Genomic DNA, 9940 nt, shown 5'->3' with positions numbered 1-9940 from the left:
CACTGATCTGTTACGGTTGGATCCCTGGGTATCACTGATCTGTTACGGTTGGATCCCTGGGTATCACTGACCTGTTACGGTTGGATCCCTGGGTATCACTGATCTGTTACGGTTGGATCCCTGGGTATCACTGACCTGTTACGGTTGGATCCCTGGGTATCACTGATCTGTTACGGTTGGATCCCTGGGTATCACTGACCTGTTACGGTTGGATCCCTGGGTATCACTGATCTGTTACGGTTGGATCCCTGGGTATCACTGACCTGTTACAGTTGGATCCCTGGGTATCACTGATCTGTTACGGTTGGATCCCTGGGTATCACTGATCTGTTACGGTTGGATCCCTGGGTGTCACTGATCTGTTACGGTTGGATCCCTGGGTATCACTGATCTGTTACGGTTGGATTAACTTTAAGACAGTAACCAAACCTTATTCTTAAAGTTGACGTAGATTTACGATATATTCTTTTAAAGGTAGCTGTAACCAAGCCTTATTCTTAAGGTTGACATACATTTATGATATATTCTTCTAAAGCAGGTAGCTGTAACCAAGCTTTATTCTTAAGGTTGACATACATTTATGATATATTCTTCTAAAGCAGGTAGCTGTAACCAAGCTTTATTCTTATGGTTGACATACATTTATGATATATTCTTCTAAAGCAGGTAGCTGCAACCAAGCCTTATTCTTAAGGTTGACATACATTTATGATATATTCTTTTCAAGTTGGTACCTTAGAAATAACTGATAAACATGCGACTGTTGCTTAACATCTCTTAGACAGACAGTTTGTGTTAGAATAGGTGTGGGATGTGCTCATGGTTGTCAGGGGTCATAAGGAATATGTATGTGACCAACTTGTATAAATAAGGTGGAGTCTGAATCAGCTGTTGGAAGCTCTGGGTGCGAACCCCGGGTTTCCCAGCGCTGGAATAAAGCACCGCATGGAGCTGCGCCCGTGGTTCCGTGTCCTGATCACTGACACCGCTGTCATCGCTGTCACAATGGGCCGTGGGGACAAAGGGGGTCCCCATGGTACAACAATGGGCCTTGCGGACAAATGAGGTCCCAAGGATGTCACAATGGGCCCTGGGGATAAAGGGGGGTCCCCTGAATGTCACAATGGGCCCTGGGGACAAAGCGGGGGTCCCTAGGATATCACAATGGGCTCTGGTGACAAAGGGGTCCCCAGGATGTCACAATGGGCTCTGGGGACAAGGGGGGTCCCACCCTGTCACAATGGGCCCTGGGGACAAAGAGGGGTCCCCAGGATGTCACAATAGGCTCTGGGGACAAAGGGCATCCTCAGGATGTCACAATGGGCCCTGGGGACAACGGGGGGTCCTTGGACATAACAATGGGCCCTGGGGACAAAGGGGGCTCCCCAGGATGTCACAATGGGCTCTGCAGACAAAGGGGGTCCCCAGGATGTCACAATGGGCCCTGGGGACAAGGGGGGGTCCTGGGATATCACAATGGGCCCTGGGGACAAAGGGCATCCTAAGAATGTCACAATGGGCCCTGGGGACAATGGGGGATCCTCAGGATGTCACAATGGGCCCTGGGAACAAGGGGGGTCCCACCCTGTCACAATGGGCCCTGGGGACAAAGGTGGGATCCCCATGGTGCCACGATGGGCCCTGGGGACAAAGGGGGGGTCCCCAGGATTTCATAATGGGCCCTGGGAACAATGGGGGGTCCTGGGACGTCACAATGAGCCCTGGGGACAAAGGGGGTGTCCCAGGATGTCACAATAGGCCCTGGGGACAGAGGTGGTTCCCCTGAACGTCACAATGGGCCCTGGGGACAAAGGGGGGTCCCCAGGACGTCACAATGGGCCCTGAGGAGAAAGGGGGGGTTCCCCCGGATTTCACAATGGGCCCTAAGGAAAATGGGGGGTCCTGGGACATCACAATGGGACTGGAGACAAGGGGGTTCCCCAGGATGTCACAATAGGCCCTGGGGACAAAGAGAGGTCCCCTGAATGTCACAATGGGCCCTGAGGACAAGCGGGGTCCCCACGGTGTCACAATGGACCCTGGGGACAAGGGGGGGTCCTCGGACGTCACAATGGGCCCTGGAGACAAGGGGGGGTCCCCAGTATGTCACAATAGGCCCTGGGGACAAAGAGGGGTCTTGATGGTGTCACAATGGGCCCTGGGGACAAAGACGGTCCCCACGATATCACAATGGGCCCCGGGGGCCAAAGGGGGGTCCCCTGAATGTCACAATGCGCCCTGGGGACAATGGGGGGTCCAGGGATGTCACAATGGGCCCTGGGGACAAAGGGGGTCCCCAGGATGTTCACAATGGGCCCTGGGGACAAAGCGGGGGTCGCCAGGATATCACAATGGGCCCTGGGGACAAAGAGAGTCCCCAGGATGGCACAATGGGCCCTGGGGACAGGGGGGTCCCCACTGTGTCACAACGGGCCCTGGGGACAAAGGGGCGTCCTGTGATGTCACAATGAGCCCTGGAGACAAGGGGGGTCCTGGAATGTCACAATGGGCCCTGGGACAATTGGGGGTCCCCAGGATGTCACAATGGACACTGGGGACAAGGGGGTACCCAAGATGTCACAATGGGCCCTGGAGACAAAAAAGGTCCCCACCCCGTCACAATGGGCCCTTGGGACAAAGGGTGATCCCCAGGATGTCACAATGGGCCCTGGGGACAATGGGGGTCCCCACGGTGTCAGAACGGGCCCTGGGGACAAAGTGGAATCCTGGAATGTCACAATGGTCCCCAGTGACAAAGGCGGTCCCATGGTGCCACAATGGGCCCTCGGGACAAAGGGAATCCCCAGGATTTCACAATGAACACTGGGGACAAGGGGGTCCTGGGACATTACAATGGACCCAGGGGACAAAGGGGGATCCCCAGGATGTCACAATGGGCTCTGGGGAAAATGGGGAGTCCTAGAATGTCACAATGGGCCCTGGGCACATAGTGGGTCCCCATGGTGTCACAATGGGCCCAAGTGACAAGAGTGGTCCCCAAGGTGACACTATGGGCCCTGGGGACAAGGGGGTCCCTCGGATATCACAATGGGCCCTGGGGACAAAGGAGGTCCCCATGGTGCCACAGTGGGTCCTGGGAAAAAACGGGGTCCCCAAGATGTCGCAATGGGCCCTGGCGACAAGGGGGGGTCCCCAAAATGTCACAATGGGCCCTGGGGACAACGGGGGGTCCTGGGATGTCGCAATGGGCCCTGGGGACAAAGGGGATCCCTATGGTGTCACAATGGGCCCTTGGGACAATGGGGGGGTCCACAGGATGTCACAATGGGGTCTTGGGACAAAGAGGGTCCCCAGGATGTCACAATGGGCCCTGGGGACCACGGGGGGTCCTGGAATGTCACAATGGGCCCCAGTGACAAAGAGGGTCCCCATGGTGCCACAATGGACCCTGGGGACAAAGGGGGTCCCCAGGATGTCACAATGGTCCCTGGGGACAAGGAGGGTCCCCACAGTGCCACGATGGGCCCTGCGGACAAGGGTGTCCACATGGTGTCACAATGGGTCCTGGGGACAAAGTGGGGTCCTGGGATGCCACAGTGGGCCCCAGTGACAAAGGGGGTCCCCATGGTGCCACGATGGGCCCTGCGGACAAGGGGTGTCCCCTGAATGTCACAATGGGCCCTGGGGACAAGGGAGGTCCCCACAGTGTCACAATGGGCCCTGGGGACAAAGAGGCGTCCTGTGATGTCACAAGGGGCCCTGGAGACAAAGGGGGTCCACATGGTGCCACAATGGGCCCTGGGGACTAAGTGGGGTCCTGGGATGTCACAATGGGCCCTGGGGACAAAGGAGGTCCCCATGGTGCCACAATGGGCCTTGGGAACAATGGGGTCTCCCCAGGAGGTCACAATGGGCCCTGGGGACCTGGGGTATCCTGACGGTTTCACCATGGGCCATGGGGACAAACGGAGTCCCTAGAATGCCACAATGGGTCCTGGGAACAAGTGGCGTCCGCATGGTGTCGCAATGGGCCCTGGGGACAAAGGGGGGTCCCCAGGATGTCACAATGGGCCCTGGAGACAATGGGGGGTTTTGGGATGTCACGATGGGCTCTGAGGACAAGGGGGTTCCTGGGATGCCACAATGGGCACCAGTGACAAAGGGGGTCCCCATGGTGCCACAATGGGCCTTGGGGACAATGGGGTCTCCCCAGGAGGTCACAACGGGCCCTGGGGACATGAGTAACCTGACGGTGTCACAATGGGCCCTCGGGACAAAGGGGTGTCCCCTGAATGTCACAATGGGCCCTGGGGACAATGGGGGGTCCTGGGATGTCACAATGGGCCCCAGTGACAAATGGGGTCCCCATGGTGTCACCATGGGCCATGGGGACAAAGGGAGTCCCCAGAATGCCACAATGGGTCCTGGGAACAAGTGGGGTCCCCATGGTGTCACAATGGGCCCTGGGGACAAAGGGGGTCCCCAGAATGTCACAATGGGCACTGGGAACATAGGGGGGGTCCCCATGGTGTCACAACGGGCCCTGGAGACAAACGGGGTCCCCAAAATGTCACAATGGACCCTGGGAACAATGGGGGGTCCTGGGATGTCACAATGGGCCCCAGGGACAAATGTGGTCCCCATGGTGTCTACAATGGGCCCTCGGGACAAAGTGGAGTCCTGGGATGTCACAATGGGCCCCAGTGACAAAGGGGGTCCCTATGGTGCCACAGTGAGTCCTGGGGACAAAGGGGGTGCCCAGAATGTCACAATGGGCCCTGCAGACAACGAGGGTTCCTGGGACGTCACAATGGGCCCCAGGAACAATAGGGTCCCTAAGATGTCACAATGGTCCCTGGGGACAAAGGCGGGGTCCCCTCGGTGCCACGATGGGCCATGGGGACAAGGGGGGTCCCCGGGATGTCAGAATGGGCCCTGGGGACAAATTGGGGTCCTGGGATGTCACAATGAGCCCCAGTGACAAAGGGGGTCCTCATGGTGCCACATTGGGCCCTGGGGACAAAGGGGCTCCCCAGAATGTCACAATGGGCCCTGGGGACATTTGGGGTGCCCAGAATGTCACAATGGGCTCTGGGGACAAAGGGGGTCCCCAGGATGTCACAATGGGCCCTGGGGTCAAAGGGGCGTCCTGGGATATCACAATGGGCCCTGGGGACAAGGGGATCCCCATGGTGTCACAATGGGCCCTTGGGACAATGGGTGGTCCCCAGGATGTCACAATTGGGTCTTGGGACAAAGGGGGTGCCCAGGATGACGCCATGGGCCCTTGGGACCAGGCGGGGTCCTGGGATGTCACAATGGGCCCCAGTGACAAAGGGGGTCCCTATGGTGCCAGAGTGAGTCCTGGGTACAAAGGGGGTGCCCAGAATGTCACAATGGGCCCTGCAGACAATGAGGGTTCCTGGGACGTCACAATGGGCCCTGGGGACAAGGGGGATTCCCTTGAATGTCACAGTGGGCCCTGGGGACAAAGTGGGGTCCTGGGATGTCACAATGGGCCCTGGGGACAAAGGGGGTCCCCACGGTGCCACGACGGGCCTTAGGGACAAGAGGGTCCCCAGGATGTCACAATGGGCCCTGGGGACAGAGGGGGTCCCCACGGTGTCACAATGGTCCCTGGGGACAAAGCGGGTGTCCCCTTGGTGCCACGATGGGCCATGGGGACAAGGGGGGTTTCCAGGATGTCACAATGGGCCCTGGGGACAACAGGGGGTCCTGGGATGTCACAATGGGCCCCAGTGACAAAGGGGGTCCCCATGGTACCACAATGGGCCCTAGTGACAAAGGGGGTCCCCATGGTGCCACAGTGAGTCCTGGGGACAAAGGGGGTGCCCAGGATGTCACAATGGGCCCTGGGGACAATGAGGGGTCCTGGGACATCACAATGGGCCCTGGGGACAAGGGGGGGGCCCTTGAATGTCACAGTGGGCCCTGGAGACAAAGGGTGGTCCCCAGGATGTCACAATGGGCCCTGGGGACAAAGGGGTGTCCTGGGATATCACAATGGGCCCTGGGGACAAGGGGATCCCCATGGTGTCACAATGGGCCCTTGGGACAATGGGTGGTCCCCAGGATGTCACAATTGGGTCTTGGGACAAAGGGGGTGCCCAGGATGACACCATGGGCCCTTGGGACCAGGCGGGGTCCTGGGATGTCACAATGAGCCCCAGTGACAAAGGGGGTCCCCAGGACACCACAATGGGCTCTGGGGACAATGGGGATCCTGGGACATCACAATGAGCCCTTGGGACAAAGGGGGTCCCCACCCTGTCACGATGGGCCTTGGGGACAAAGGTTGTCCCGAGGATGTCACAATGGGCTCTGGGGACAAAGGAGGTCCCCACAGTGTCACAATGGGCCCAGGGGACAAAAGAGGTCCCCAGGATGTCACAATGGGCCCTGGGGACAATGGGGGGTCCTGGGACGTCACAATGGGCCCTGGAGACAAGGGGGGGTCCCTTGAATGTCACAGTCGGCCCTGGGAACAAAGGGTGGTCCCCAGGATGTCACAATGGGCCCTGGGGACAAAGGGGGTCCCCACGGTGTCAAAATGGTCCCAGTGGACAAAGGGGGAAGTCCCCTCGGTGCCATGATGGGCCCTGGGGACAACGGAGTCCCCAGGATGTCACAATGGGCCCTGGAGACAAATTGGGGTCCTGGGATGTCACAATGGGGCCCAGTGACAAAGGGGATCCCCATGGTGCCACAATGGGCCCTGGGGACAAAGGGGGTCCCCAGAATGTCACAATGGGCCCTGGGGACATTTGGGGTCCTCAGAATGTCACAATGGGCCCAGGGGATAACGGGGGATCCTGAGACGTCACAATGGGCCCTGGGGACAAAGGGGTCCCCATGGTGCCACAATGGGCCCTTGGGACAAAAGGGGTCCCCAGGATATCACAACGGGCTCTGGGAACAAAGCGGGGTCCTGGCATGTCAAAATGGGCCCCAGTGACAAATGGGGTCTCCATGGTCTTACAATGGGCCCTGGGGACAAAGGGGGGTCCTAGGACATCTCAATGGGCCCTGGGGACAAAGAGGGGTCCCCAGGATGTCACAATGGGCTCTGGGGAAAATGGGGGGTCCTGGGATGTCACAATGTGCTCTGGGGACAAAGCAGGGGTCCCCATGGTGTCACAATGGGCTCAAGTGACAAGAGGGATCTCCACGGTGCCACTATGGGCCCTGGGGACAAGATAAGGTCCTCGGCTGTCACAATGGGCCCTGAGTACAAGGGGGGTCCCCAAAATTTCACAATGAGCACTGGGGACAAAGTGGCGTCCTGAAATGTCACAATGGCCCTGGGGACAATGGGAGGTCCTGGGATGTCACAATTGGCCCTGGGGACAAGGGGGGGTTCTGGGATGTTACAATGGTCCCTGGGGACAAAGAGGGGTCCCCAGGATGTCACAATAGGCCCTGGGAACAAAGACGGGTCTCCTGAATATCACAATGGGCTCTGACGACAAGTGGGGTCCCTACGGTGTCACAATGAACCCTGGAGACAGAGGGGGTCCCCAGGATGTCACAATGGGCTCTGGTGACAAGAGGGGTCCCAAAGATGTCACAACGGGGAATGGAGACAAAGGGGGGGTCCCAACGGTGCCACGATGGACCCTGGGGACAAGGGGGTCCGCAGGGTGTCACAATGGGCCCTGGGGACAAAGAAGGGGTCCCCAGGATTTCACAATGGGCCCTGGGAAAAATAGGGGGTCCTGGGATGTCACAATGGGCCCTGGAGATAAGGGGGGGTCCCCAGGATGTCACAATAGGCCCTGGGGACAAGGGGGGTCCCAAGGACGTCACAATGGGCACTGGAGACAAACAGGGGGTCCCCAGGATGTCACAATGGGCTCTGGGGACAATGGGGTGTCCTGGGATGACACAATGGGCCCTGGGGACAAAGGGGGCTCCCCAGGATATCACAATGGGCTCTGGGGAGAAGGGGTGTCCAACCCTGTCACAATGGGCCCTGGGGACAAAGGGGGGGTCCCCACGGTGTCACAATGGGCACTGGGGACAAGGAGGATCCCCATGGTGCCACGATGGGCCCTGGGGACAAGGGGGTCCCCAGGATGTCACAATGGGCACTGGGGTCAAAGAGGGTCCCCAGGATGTCACAATAGGCCCTGTGGACAAGGGGGTTCCACACTCTGTCACAATGTGCCCTGGGGACAAAGAGAGTCCCTACGGTGTCACAGTTGGACCTGGGGACAAAGTGGAGTCCTGGGATGTCACAATGGGCACTGGAGACGAGGGGGTCCTCCGGATGACACAAAGGACCCTGGGGACAAAGTAAGGTCCTCGGCTGTCACAATGGGCCCTGAGGACAAGGGGGGTCCCCAGAATTTCACAATGAGCACTGGGGACAAAGTGGAGTCCCAAAATGTCACAATGGGCCCTGTGGACAAGGGGGGGTCCCCAGGATGTCACAATGGGCCCTGGGGACAAGGGGGGTCCCCACAGTGTCACAATGGGCCCTGGGGACAAGGGGGACACTGGGATGTCACAGTGGGCCCCAGTGACACAGGGTGTCCCCATGGTGCCACAATGAGCTCTGGAGATAATGGGGGTCCCCAGCATGTCACAATGGGATCTGGGGACAAAGGGGGGTCCCCAGGATGTCACAATTGGCCCTGGGGACAATGGGAGGTCCTGGGATGTCACAATGGGCCCTGGGGACAAAGGTGGTCCCCATGGTGCCACAATGGGCCCTGGGGACAAAGATGGGTCCTGGGATGTCACAATAGGCACTGGGGACAAAGCGGGGGGCCCATGGTGTCACAATGGTTCCCCAGTAACAAGGGGGGTCCCCATGGTGCCACTATGGGCCCTGGGGACAAGGCGGGGTCCCCATGGTGTCACAATGGGCCCTGGGGACAAAGTGGGGTCCTGGGATGTCATAATGGGCACTGGGGACAAGGGGGATCTTGGGAAGTCACAATGGACCCTGGGGACAACGGGGTTCCCCACTCTGTCACAATGGGTCCTGGGGACAAAGAGGGTCCCTACGGTGTCACAGTTGGACCTGGGGACAAAGTGGAGTCCTGGGATGTCACAGTGGGCACTGGAGACGAGGGGGTTCCCAGGATGTCACAATGGGTCCTGGGGACAAAGGGGGTCGCCAGGATGTGATAATTGGCCCTGGGAACAAAGGAGGTCCCCACAGTGTCACAATGGGCCCAGGGGACAAAAGGGGGACCCCAGGATGTCACAATGGGCCCTGGGGACAATGGGGGGTCCTGGGATGTCACAGTGGGCCCCAGTGACAAAGGGTGTCCCCATGGAGCCACAATGAGTTCTGCGGATAATGAGGGTCCCAAGCATGTGACAATGCGATCTGGGGAGAAAGCGGGGGTCCCCAGGATGTCTCAGTGGGCCCTGGGGACAATTGGGCGGTCCTGGGATGTCACAATGGGCCCCAGTGACAAATCGGGTCCCCATGGTGTCACCATGGGTCATGGGGACAAAGGGAGTCCCCAGAATGCCACAATGGGTCCTGGGAACAAGTGGGGTCCCCATGGTGTCACAACGGGCCCTGGAGACAAACGGGGTGCCCAGGATGTCACAATGAGCCCTGGGGACAAAGGGGGTCCTGGGATGTCACAATGGGTTCTGGGGACAAATGTGGTCCCCATGGTGTCTACAATGGGCCCTGGGGACAAAGTGGCGTCCTGGGACGTCATAACGGGCCCTGGGGACGATGGGGGCTCCCTTGAAGGTCACAATGGGCCCTGGGGACAAGGGGGTTCCCTTGAATGTCACAGTGGGCCCTGGGGACAAAGGGGGTCCCCACAGTGCCAGGACGGGACCTGGGGACAATAGGATCCCCAGGATGTCACAATGGGCCCTGGGGACAAAGGGGGTCCCCACAGTGTCACAATTGTCCCTGGGGACAAAGAGGGGATCCCCTCGGTGCAACGATGGGCCCTGGGGACAAGGGGGTCCCCAGGATGTC

The sequence above is a fragment of the Patagioenas fasciata genome, chromosome 26, assembly GCF_037038585.1.
Source record: "Patagioenas fasciata isolate bPatFas1 chromosome 26, bPatFas1.hap1, whole genome shotgun sequence".
NCBI classification, from domain to species: domain Eukaryota; kingdom Metazoa; phylum Chordata; class Aves; order Columbiformes; family Columbidae; genus Patagioenas; species Patagioenas fasciata.
This window is presented reverse-complemented; position numbering follows the sequence as displayed.